General features: G+C 37.3%; 1 protein-coding gene across 18 annotated transcripts in view; it reads right to left on the reverse strand.

Annotated features, from left to right (window-relative positions):
* Positions 1-12,554, reverse strand: part of LOC127447681 (peripheral plasma membrane protein CASK-like) — a 244,914-nt gene that overhangs the window by 113,485 nt on the left and 118,875 nt on the right. The window lies entirely within an intron of this gene.

The following is a 12,554-nucleotide window of genomic DNA, read 5'->3' on the forward strand; positions in this document are numbered from 1 at the left end:
AACAAGCAAATTAGAATAGTCCTGCAGGTAAAGCCATGGTGATTTAGTGGTTGACCGATTAAGGTTTTTTGATGGCTGATATTGCTGTTAACATTTAGACAGCATGGTGGCTGATGGCCATCGAATTAATAAAATATTCATACAAAATTTGTAAACAACATGTGCATTATCCATTGTCAAGACCGTCTTAGATTTTTGAACTGAAACAAGGGGGAACTACATCCTCTTTTAATCGGCCAAACAGGCACCGCTATTGACCACGTTGCCTGTGTATTCACTACCATCAAAATAACTGAGCTGTTGTTGCTGTTATAACCAATGGCCCTAATTAAACAACTGTGTGGTACTTGAAGGTGCATTCATAATGACAGCAATTTGCTATGACAAGGTGACCAAAAGTAGTTTTTTTAATGAGACTTTTTAGGTGACACAGCGACCATGAGTGATGTAACAAAGTTGAGTAGAGTTCAAATTCATACAAACAAGCAGCTTTACGCAAATGTAGCAGCCACCAACAGAAGTACAGACAGCAGAGCTCACCTGACCCACCCCACCTCCTGATACAACTGGATACTGTAGGGAGTAGGAACACCCAATAGAAACCAACTGTACAGTGTCTTGGCAACCTCCAGCCACTTAATCACTATAAGTGTGAATCCACTTTTAAGGTACCATCACTCTAGACTACATGCTCCATTAACTTCCCCATCCATACGCATACGAACCCAAGTTCAAAAACTTTCGTCCCCTGCTGCATACCCAAGTTTAGGTTCTAAGTTTGGTGAACTCTTAACCTGCGAATTTGCATAGCCAAAAGATTTGTCCAATTGTGGATCTAAACAACACAGACGTAGGCTACTGTATACCTTTTGGTTGAATTCAAAGAATGCAAACTTCAAAGCTGCATGGTTTGTAGTGTTAGGGGGTCCAAACTAATTCCACATTCTCAAAGCCTAGTTTGATTGTGGCATTAGAATATGAAACCAAAGGTTAAATTAACGGGATGGTCAGCAGCACCCAAAGTATGGGCACATCATAGTGACCATGTTTACAAGCGATTATAAAATTATTCATTCCAGGGTTTTTGCAGAAGAGACATTCTGAAATGTCATATAAACGAGAACGTCATTTTCCTTACCCTCATCAGGACCAGGAGCTCTGAGCGTTTCAGCAGGCCTGAAGATAGATGGCAGCAAAGAGACCTCTGAAGTAAGAGGACTACATTTGTTTCCGTTTATGTGTGGTGAGTTGACGACAGCAGGTCTGTTTTTTGTGCCTGTCCAATAGAGTTGATTAATTAGCCTACTCCTCTCAATTGCAATTTTTTCAGAGTTCATGAGAATGTGAAATGCAACAGGAGTTCTCTGATGAATGGGAGCTATTAAGCTTGGTAATTGTATGTGCCTTTACTTTCATTGTCTCTTAATTCAGTAGTCTCCCCATTGTCAATTTCAAATACCACTAATCATGTTTTTCGACAGGGCTGTGGCTTGGCAGCTAGCATACATGCTTCAGATACACAGAGCAGTGACTCTCAGGCAGCAGATATGAATTTTTTTTTCTAGCTTGTGTACCGATTCCACTCCCATGGAATCTGTCCTATTTACAAAGTACAAAAATAAAATGAAAATAGTCATCATTTCATACATTTTTAGAATTGCATTTTTTCCCACCCAAGGTCCACTTATAATATTAACCAATATTGCTATGTCAATAATAGCAATAATTTAGTTTTCAAAATTGATGAATAATAATGAGAAATGAGAATTTTCATTTTTGGGTGTACTATCCCTTTAAAAGGTGCAGTAAGTAAGATTCAGAAACCCTTGTTATTAATGACACCTGTGGCTGTTAAGTGAACTGCAGCCAGCTACCTGTTGCTCGTGCTCGTGCACACACTCAATAGGGACTCGAGCATTGGCCAAAACAATGACATAACCTACAAAGAGGCTGAACGTGATTCACCGGCATCATGCTGACAGAGGAGGTAGCATAACTAAAATTACACAGTTATGATTGTTTTACTACAAACTTTGAGACTATATATTATATTTGACTCTCCAGTGCTGGAACAGGGCTAAAACAAAGTGTGGATATAGGTCTGACTATGTGAGACTGTAGTTTGAAGTAATCACTTTTCTTTGCATGATACATTGATTGCATTTATACGATGTCGGTGTTAGCTAGCTAGCCAGCTTTATCAATCGCTGTTAGCTAAATTTGGTGGATGATGACAGTAGCTGTTTATTAAATAGACTGTACATTATAAATATGTTGACAATTCAGCATTGATGTGATTCCATCACAACTGTCATTTTGATATATCGATGCGCTATTGTTTTATAATAATAGAATGTATATATTTTCTGCATAACCAAGTTACGTTACACTAATGAATGGGTCTTTTTGCATTATCTTGAACATTGTCTAGCATTCATGTGTTATTGTAGTTTACCTTGCTGAATAATTACAGATTAACATTAACAGTTACTGTGCAGGCAAGATCAAGTTAGCTAAAATTACACAGATCAATCCTTATGGCACTAGATTTCACATGCTTTGCAGTTATGTAAGCTTACCTGTCCAATAAGAAGAATGCCAATTTAGGGTCAGTTTTGATCCGCAAAACCGAACGAAGGTCCCTCCAGGAATCAAATGCCCTGCCAATGTTCGCTCTAGTTTTCGCTCGACCACGATCACGTTCCCACTTAGCCAGATGGGATTCAGTAGATAATTTTTTCTTTTTTGTTGCTTACTCTGAGTTCGTGTAGGAGCCGGTGTTGTAATGTGAGCCAGATGTTTGCTGGATTCTATCTCTAAGATAATGTTACCTAGTGTTGCAGTTTGTTGTCGCTGTTGAATAGTGGAAGAGAAGCTATTACTGTCTGAGGCAAGGCTCTTGGGAGCGTGCATAAACGTCACATCCTTTGGATTTTCCCGGCAAAAGCGACCCGCTCCCTTCGCATGAAAATCAGCCTACAGGCTTTAATAGGCAACCTAGGAAGTCCGGGAAGGGCTCATTTTTTAAGTTGCGTTACAAGCCGTTAACACATTGGCAAAAATTGGCTGAATATTACATGAAAATTGTTACATATTGCACCTTTAAAGGAATGTTCCGGAAAAGGGGGTGGTAATTTTTTTTGTGGTAATCAACATTATGCCACAAATACTGTTGATTAAGCTTAACTTGTATTGAACCCGGAACATTCCTTTAAGTTCTGAAGCTTACAGTTTATTTTATATTGTCTATTGTTTTATTTATACTGGTCTACAGAGGCGTGTAAATTTTAAGTCTGGGGCTGTCTTGGGACTTTCAAATGAGCTTCAAGCATGTCAGATCAAATACGTTAATCTCCACCACTTTTGTGTATCAACTACTGTACATGGCTGTTAAGTACTGTAACTGTGCAAATCATCTAGAGCTACAGCTTTTTTTCCTCTACAGCGTACTGAGCAAAAATTAGTAGATGAGCAACATATTGTAAGCTCAGCATGGCCACATTCTCAAACTAGACATATTGGCTCCATCCGAAAAGTTAGCAGCTGACTTGCTGTTTTGCTGCCTAATCGGTTAATGGCTTAACCGACAGCGTTTTTGAATGAATGGACCTCTTAAGGAAACTGGTCTTAAGTTTGAAAAGCACCTTATTTTCATCCTACCTCCATATACAGCCTTCGAAGGCAGCATTTTCCAGTTTCGGACACAGCCTTAGTCTTTTTGTTACAGCTGAGGAGTCTGTAAGAATTATCCACCCTCTCCTCAGGTGCATTCATTATAGATGGCCCAGTTCACTCTGACCAGACGTATACAGACATATAAATACATTGACTCATGGAGAGAAAAAGAAGAGATAAACATTTGAGAGTTGTCAGAACCACTTTCTTTACAGTTCCAAGGTCAGTGCTCCACAGGGAGCTATTTTAGTGTGATTGCATTGCAGTTAATGGCTGGCTGCTGTACTCCTGTCATCTGAGTTCACTGGCTGAACTGTTAATGAACTGCAGGTGCAGTAAATGTGTGGAGGACATAGAGGAGAAAGGAGTGAATTTGGGGAGGAACAATGCTAGAGAAATCCACCCAGCCGAGCTGAAACATATACACAACCAACTGGAGAGATCATGACAACAGCACTCTCTCGCTTCTCTTATTCACTCAAAAGTGCACAATTCATACACAACTAAAATGTAAAAAAGCAAACAGGCTGTGTTGAGGAGTTTTGGCGTAACTGTGACTGCTCAGCCTCTCGTGAATTATTACTTTAATAAAACAGTGCTGTCAATTAAAATCACAAAAACAACTTCTCTGCCAAGTAATATAGTTCATTAGGAGAAAGGTTGGCAGAAAATGTTGCATTAATATAGAATTCAATTCATGTGCGGTCACAGGTGCGTATACAAGTACTTTAGAACCATTTTGAAAGTGGGTCATCTAATTTGATTTTTAGAGTCGGAATTGTGGATTATCATGTTAGTTGTCTGAAGAAAATGTAACACCTATTTTCTTTTGAAACTTTAACTACAGTCTGCTAACCTTTAAAGGAATGTTCTGGGTTCAATACAAGTTAAGCTCAATCGACAGCATTTGTGGCATAATGTTGATTACCACAAAAATTACTTTCGACTCTTACCTCCTTTTCTTAAAAAAAAAAAAAAAAGCAAAAATCTTGGTTCCAGTGAGGCACTTACAATGGAAGTGAATGGAGGAAAATGTCTGAACATTAAAATACTCACTTAGTCAGAAGTATAGCCATAATAGGGGTGGGCGATATGACCAAAATCTTATATCAAGGTATCACAAATTTTATATCACAATAACAATATATATCACGATATAGTTAAAATTTTTCACAAAAAAATAATTATACAAATTGGTTCATGTATTAAACAACCATATTGTTATGCCTATTTTTGAAAAATTCAGTCATTTAATTAAATACTTCATAAATGAAAACTACTTTATAATTTTCTCTTTATTTGAAACTTGACAAACAGTCAGAGTAAAAAAAATAAAAAATAAATAAATAATATAATTCGAACTGAATTTTATTAAGGGTGATGTATAGTTTATAAAATCCGCATGACAGATGACACACAATTGTTGGGGCATGACACATTGTTTTAGCCGTTTTCCTCTCTCACCGTTTGAGATGTTTGACTTCCTTCATTGCGCTCAATAACTCAACTCAGTAGAATTCAAATGGGTCATGCAAGTTTTGAAGTTTGTGCCGTGATAGAGAGAAACCAGGTTGAGTAGCGCAAGTGTCTGTGGAGCCCAATCTGGAAGCCTGCTGGACTCGTGCACTTTCATGCTTCGGAGAAATAGCACGCGCGAAAATCATGTGAAACACAGCTGTGTGTGTCTGATGAGAAGCATATTCAGAACGTGAGATTAATGTCATTGAATTTGCTTCGGCGGCCCAAAATTTTGCTTGGGTGGCCGCTGAAAAATGGTCAGACAGTACCTGAAAATCCAGTTTCTTAAATTTTCTCAGTCTCACACAAATTCGCTCCGCCTTCCTCCTCTATTTCAATGACTGTGTCTCGTTTGGAAGGCTGCGTCCTCCGGAGGTCGCATTTGTCAGCCGCATACGTCTAGTTTCAGAAAAGCGAGTAGGACACTTCGAATGCAGCCTTTGAATGCGACCTTCTTTCACGGGAATTCGGAGGATGCATGAGATGTATCCTTCGTGGGCACTCATAACCCAAAATACTTTGCTTCAACGGAAATGTCTAAAAAAAAAATTATGCCAATTTGCAGGTAAATATGATGTTCAAACGCAAGGAATGTTAATTCCCAAGTTGAAGTACCTCAGTAGATGGGTGCAGAGTATATAATATGTATAATTATATTAATATATAATTAAAATAAATTATTAGACTAAAAGTACACCTGTAAAATCTATTTTCTTTTCTCTTTACATCATTATAACTCTCCTAAATTTTCCCTCATATATTCCCTTCTAAAGGGACTTTATTCCCTTCTCACTCAAAGCATTCACGCTTGTTAAAGAGTGGCGTGCTGTCATAGCAACCATGTTACGTTCCGTTTCCCCTACGAAGGCCGTCTCGTTTAAACGAGGCTTGTTTAAAGGAGGACACTCAGTATACTGCAGCCTTCAAAGAACGCGTCCTACCTAGCATGCAGCCTTCGAAACGAGAGACAGCCAATATGTTTGTTAACATGATTTTAGTGTGATAAAATCACTAACCAATTCACTAGCCAATTTTACAACTTTGTTACCATGACGATGTAATATCAACAAACCCTAAAATGACTGTAAAAATGACAATTTAAACAATTTTACAGCTCAAATAATTTACAAGTTTTACAGAAGAATGAATGCAAGTGCTTTTATAAAATTATAAGCTTCACATTTATGTTTAAACCCTCCAAAAATTGGCCACATTCACTTTCATTGTCCCCATTCACTTCCATTGTAAGTGCCTCACTGTAACGTCGATATTTGCTTTTTCTTTTTTTTTGGTAATCAACATTATGCCACAAATGCTGTCAATTGAGCTTAACTTGTATTGAACCCGGAACATTCCTTTAATGCAGCTGAAAAACAAGCAGACACTTCTTAAAGCCATAAAGAATCTGCAGTTCTAGTAAAAGTCCGAAGCCTTAAATGAAGCTGTAAAATTGCAATACGGGCATCAAACTGGAGGAGAATGTAACTTGAAGAGAGTTGAGGAGGCTATTCAGAGAGCTTATTATCACTGTACCCTGCTAATACTGGTGTGATAGTGGCTGTGTTTTCCCCAACACAAACTGTTGGAGCAGATGGTGCGAGATGCAAAGCCGCTTACTGGCATAGTGCCAAGGTGCAGCCACGCATAGCTCAGAGGTGGACTCGTCCATGCCAAACTGCTTGAACCGTGCATACATGAGACTAAGACGCACCATAACATCTGTATGGGCTTTTCTTTACAAGCTGTTCTGGTCCTCAACATTACTCCCTAAACATTATGTAAACTATATGTATACATAGCACCACGGAGAAACGTAAGTAACATGAAGTTGTTCCAAGACGTCTATTCAAGATATGAGGGCTGCATGCATTTATCTGCAATGCTGAAGTTCTAAAAGAGTTCATTATGGTTGAGGTTCATGTCCACTGAAAAGCAGACTAAACTCAGTTCAGAGAGAACAGCTGTCTGAATGGCCCTTTTGTGGAAAAGTAATGCAGATAAATGTTTATTTACCTGTAACCTGTCTGGATTGCACTCTTTTTCTCTGACTCTCTCATTGCCCAACATACACTCTCGTCACTGCTCTATCATGAATGGAGCATGTTTTCAAAGCAGATGCTCTCTTTTTGGTTTTCCTGCTTTGCCCTGACTGCCTAGATTCTACACAGTACAACTGCAGAGATCTAAAGACTGCAAAAGCACTCTGCACACTCATTTCAACTGACTACATACACTGTTTACATAACATTCATCACATTTGGTCATTCAGAAGCAGTTTATTTGAACATTTTATAACAACTATATGGGTGAATCTTATTAAACTTGTCAAAGGACATGTCCAGGTCATATCTCACCCCAAAATCAAAAGAAACTAATTATATTTTGTTAACTATATTAATTATGTGTTATATTTAAAATGATCTTTCACTTATTGAAAATTAAGTGTATTTTAATTATCTTAATGCAATGTGACATTATTTTTATGAGAAATAAGTCCATAATTGACAACGATTCTAATTACCATAATGCAAAAAATCTCATTACTACAATGTAAAAAACGATCATATTATATTTACATTTTAAAGTACTTATCATGCTAGTATTTGTTGTACACGCTGAAATGTATGTTACATTAAATAAAAGAATACAGCAAATGTAATACAGCTAAACATTATTGTATTACAGTAATGATAATTACCATTGAGAATAATCCAGACACAATATGATGAGATGTTGGGGGTATAATGTGTGACTGTTCAGGGTTCTGTTCAAGTTAACCTCAATCGACAATTTTTTTTTTTGTCGATTGAAAAATTATTTTGACTCATCCCTAAGGTAATTTACAATGGATGTGAATAATGCCAGTCCATAAACATTAAAATACACATGGTTTCAAAGGTAAAGCGACAAGATGTAAACATCATAGGCTGTGTTAACATGATTTAATGTGATAAAATCACGTATCCAATATTACAATTTAATTTATGCTATCCAATATTACAACTGCATGGCATCGTGACACAAGTAAACCCTGTAATCTAGTAAATGTTGCAACACCAGTTAATCTCTAACTTTATCAAAAAATTATGTTAACATGTATAATGTTAACATACTGTGGTTATACTTTTTAACCGTGTGTATTTTAATGACTGGCACCATTCACTTCCATTGTAAGTGACTTAATGTAACCATTTTTTTTTTCTTTTCTTTTCTTTTAAATAAATTGGGGACCAGTCAAAAATGTTTTCTGTGATAATTAACAACAACAAATCCTACCGAACTGTGACTATATTCAGAATAGAGCACACCCTCTCGTACCTTGTTGCTTAAATATAACCTATTTTCAGTAACTGACAAATATATTATCAGAATAGAGAACACAGAACTGTAATATACATTGATGCAAGTGGCTTATATTTATCATAATCATAGATAATCTCACAAAGAGGAACATGTGCGGTGCTCTAGAGTGCCGATTTAGCACAGCATCATAGGAGCCTGAGCCAACAGGAAGGGAGCAGTAAGTGTGCATCGGCCCATTCGCTCCCAGCAGCTGCTATGGCTGACAGGCACAAGCAGCGACATGCTGTAGCACCCAGCAGGTGTTCCGTGTTTGGTGCCAGAAAGAACCAGGGAGATTAGATAAGACCAGCACAGACATGAGAACAACGGCCACAGGTCACATATGCAGAATAAACAAGTCTGGGTAAAAACAGAAATAATTTTACAGTGAGCAGGGCAGGTGGATATTTCATGGAAGTGTTTGTATGTAAGAAAGAGGCAGAGTATTAAAGAGATAGTTCAACCAAAAATCATTTACTCACCCTCTTGTTATTAACATGTGACTTTTTTCTTCCATAGAACACAAAGATGATGTTAGGCATAATATTAGCTTCAGTCACTGTTAGTTTTTATTGCAACTTTTCCCCATATAATCAGGGTTTGAAATGAACTTTTTGGCTCACCGGCCACAGTGGCTAGTAGTTTTCCAAAGTCACTAGCCACTCAGCACTAGCCAAAATATCCCTCCTCACAAAAAGTGATAAAGATAACTGGAGACTGTAACTGCATGCATTTGTTTAGACATTTAATTTAAACAAGAATTTTGTGAGTTCAGCAGGACATAGGCCTAATGGTTTAAGTAACCTATAAAATATCCAAAGGCAGACACCAGTTAAAACAGGAGTAGGATAGAACAGGAGGAGAATCTGTAAATTATTTTTCCATAGTTCATGGACGTTTCAAGCCCTTCAAATTGTACTTGCCTATGAAAGTTTACCATTGTTCTACCATTGTTTAACAGTGGCATTTGTAATGACAACGCCATTAGGTAAGACCATGTTGGCTTCACATTACTGTGGTAAGGTACCGTCTAAAAAGTCCACACATTCTGCTAAAACGTCCTAGCTTTTTCATAACAAACACTACAGTTAATTGTTTAGAAAAGAATATCAATATTAACCTAACCCGCATTAGGCAAAATTTACAACGAATATTAAGGTTAAATTAACGATTTTGAACGATTTCGCCGTGAAGCCATCTGACCAGTTTAAAATACGGGACAAATGTGACTTTTCATCTTTAAAAACTGGACGATCCTGTATTTTACGGGACGGGTGGCAACCCTGGCTGTTCCAGAGCTCTGGTGATCTTATCTCTGGAGCACGCTGGTGTGTGCTGAGGCTGTACATGTGAAAGCATGCTTCATTTGCTCCACACAAATGACCATGTAAGTTATGAGAGGCATGATTACCATTCAATTTCCTTCGGCAGCAGCTCCGAGTAGCCTGACATTCACAGAATTTTCAATGCAGGAAAAACCCTGAAAAAAACGGTCACCCACCAAAGTGGCTAGTAAGAGTGACAGAGTTACACGCCACAGAGAAGATGTCCTTTGCGGTAGTCCATGAAGGGGGAAGATGTGCTGGCAGGCTGAAATATGAGGTGAGAAGGAAATGCAGAGTGAGAAATGTGAAAAGAAGGACAGAAAGATGACACAGGAAGGTGAGGGAAAAGAGATGTAGAAAGAAGGATGTAGTGGAAAGGAAGAGTAGAATGTGAAAATCAGTCATACAGCGGGGAGGCTGACAGAGGGAGATCACTGATCTTTCATGACAGCTGGAATCTATTACAGTAAGCAAGAGATGATGCCGGAGGTGTAGGGTATCTCCTGTAGACGATAACTCCTGTAGCATAAATAAAAGGCAGCATGCATGTGTGTGTATTTGTGTACCTGCAGGCCACCATAGCAACTCAGGGCTCTGTCTTTGAAAAATGGCGACAATGCATTGCCAGAAAATACGAACCGATCTTGTGTCTGTTTTTTTATCTGTATGCACTACATGTGCTTGAATTTCTCTAGGCTACATTTGAGTTCATTAAGAAATATAATATTGCTTTTATACAACAGTTCTATAAACCACTAGTTAATATTAAAGGAATATTCTGGGTTTAATAGAAGTTAAGCTCAATCGACAGCATTTGTGGCATAATATTGATTACCACAAACATTTATTTTGACTTACCTTCCTTTTTTTTTTTTTAAAAAAAAAAGCAAAAATCTGGGTTACAGTGACTGTGAGGCACTTACAAAGGAAGTAAAATACTCACTGTTTCAAAAGTATAGCCAAAAGTCATAAACAATAACGGTGTTAATATGATTTTAGTGTGATAAAATCACTTACTAACATTTTCTGTGTAAAGTTATAGCCAATTTTGTAAAGTCATTGCCATGACGATATAATGTCAACAGACCCTAAAAAGACTGTAAAAATAACGATTTAAACAACTTTACAGCTCAAATAATACACAAGTTTTAAAATAAAAATGAATGTAAGTGCTTTTATAAATTTAGAAGCTTCACATTTCTGCCTTTAAACCATCCAAAAATTGGCCACATTCACTTCCATTGTAACTTCACTGTAACTTCAATTTTTGCTGCTGCTTTTTTTTTTTTTTTTTTTTTTTTAAGAAAAAAGGAGGGACGAGCCGAAATACAGTATAATTATTATTAAATTTTTTTTTTTTTTTTGGTAATCAACATTATGCCAAAGATGCTGTCGATTGAGCTTAACCTGTAGCCTATTGAATACGGAATATTCCTTTAAGTCACTTATATTTTAAACACAATATGGCCAGTTATTTTTGTCTATTTTTGCTTCATTAACAAAGATATTTCCAAAAGCAGAAGAAAGATCAACCATTCTCAAGCAATGCACAGACTGACAGCTTGTATGGAACGTTGCAAACACAGACAAACCGTGATATAAACAGTGAAGCGTCTCAGTGCTGTTTTACTAAATATCAGCACTCTTGGAACTCTGCTTGCCCAATCAGATTATAGGATCATAACTGTTGTACAAACCATGTGAAAGTTAGCACATACTCGAGAGTCAAAGCCAGTATACTCAGTATACAGGAGGCAATGGATTTGTGTGTATGATTGCATGTGTCTGCATGAATTAGTCCATGCACTTTGCCAATATGCAATCAAAAGATCAAGGCAGATTGCCACATAAAACAACTAAATGAACAATGGAATGCCCTTGCTGGAATTACAGTGTGGCAAGCAAATGAAGAATGTTGTTTTAAATGCTTGTTTAGGCCTAAGCCTTGATTAGCATTCACATTATCCACTCAAACCACACACAATAAACACAGAGACGGGTCATCTCATCTCATGTTTCAAAGAGAGCTAAGTAAATACGGGGAGGCGAGGTGGTTAAACGAAGAGGAAGAGAGTTATTCTACACTGCTGAATAAGATTAAAACCATGTGTTTTGTTTTAGCTGCCACATTAGAAAACATGAAATAATTGTTTTATTTTCTTTCTAATTTTGAACTAATTTTTACTAATTCAACCATTATTTTAATCAAGAGCTCAATTAACTGCATCAAATGTGGTTCTGAATGGAAACAAAACCATTCTCACAGGTGGTCTCGATGCACTGTGTTGAGAAACAGAGGTGGGGATATAAAAAGAAATTAAAGACTGTTCATCAAAACCAGAAATGAAATAGCTTTGTGTTTGACAGTGTCGAATTTCAGATTCTTCTGCTTTTGTTAAACTGTGCTGTGTAAAAAAGGGCACATAATTAACTGAAGAACTCTGTCTCCCTCTTTACGGAAGAATTAGTTGATATTTAAAATAAATTAATGAATAAAAGAGGTGAAGGATTGTGTTCACTGGCAAAGCAGTGGAGAGTTCATTAAAGCAAGATGTAAATCTTTTAGATGATTAAGATGTTCCATCGCTCCATCACTTGAGTTTATACTGCTGTAGACAGTGAAGATCTTCTTCAGAAATTGCTCCGCGGCAAGTAGGCAAGAGGAAGTTAAAACATGGGTTATGAATAAAACCC

The sequence above is a fragment of the Myxocyprinus asiaticus genome, chromosome 11 (genome assembly GCF_019703515.2).
Source record: "Myxocyprinus asiaticus isolate MX2 ecotype Aquarium Trade chromosome 11, UBuf_Myxa_2, whole genome shotgun sequence".
In the NCBI taxonomy this organism is placed as follows: Eukaryota; Metazoa; Chordata; class Actinopteri; order Cypriniformes; family Catostomidae; genus Myxocyprinus; species Myxocyprinus asiaticus.